We start from the raw sequence: 412 nt of genomic DNA on the forward strand, positions 1-412 counted from the left end.
AATTTGGACATTTTCACTTTGGGGTGTACTCACTTTTGTGGCCAGTGGTTTAGACATTAATGGCTGTGTGTTGAGTTATTTTGAGGGGACAGCAAATTTACACTGTTATACAAGCTGTACACTCACTACTTTACATTGTAGCAAAGTGTCATTTCTTCAGTGTTGTCACATGAAAAGATATAATAAAATATTTACAAAAATGTGAGGGGTGTACTCACTTCTGTGAGATACTGTATGAGATACTGTATGTGTTTTGCTTAGTCTTGTTGTATGTTAGCTATAGTTTCATTTATTAAATCCCTTATATTCACAATTGATTGTCTCTGTGTGCTGCTCACAATTCGGAGTCACTGAATGTTGAATCTTGCTACATGCTAAATTACTGCTAGTACTGCATAAAGTAGGAAAGCTA

Source organism: Sinocyclocheilus rhinocerous, unplaced genomic scaffold (assembly GCF_001515625.1).
Source record: "Sinocyclocheilus rhinocerous isolate Xijiao unplaced genomic scaffold, SAMN03320098_v1.1 scaffold691, whole genome shotgun sequence".
Taxonomy (NCBI): Eukaryota; Metazoa; Chordata; class Actinopteri; order Cypriniformes; family Cyprinidae; genus Sinocyclocheilus; species Sinocyclocheilus rhinocerous.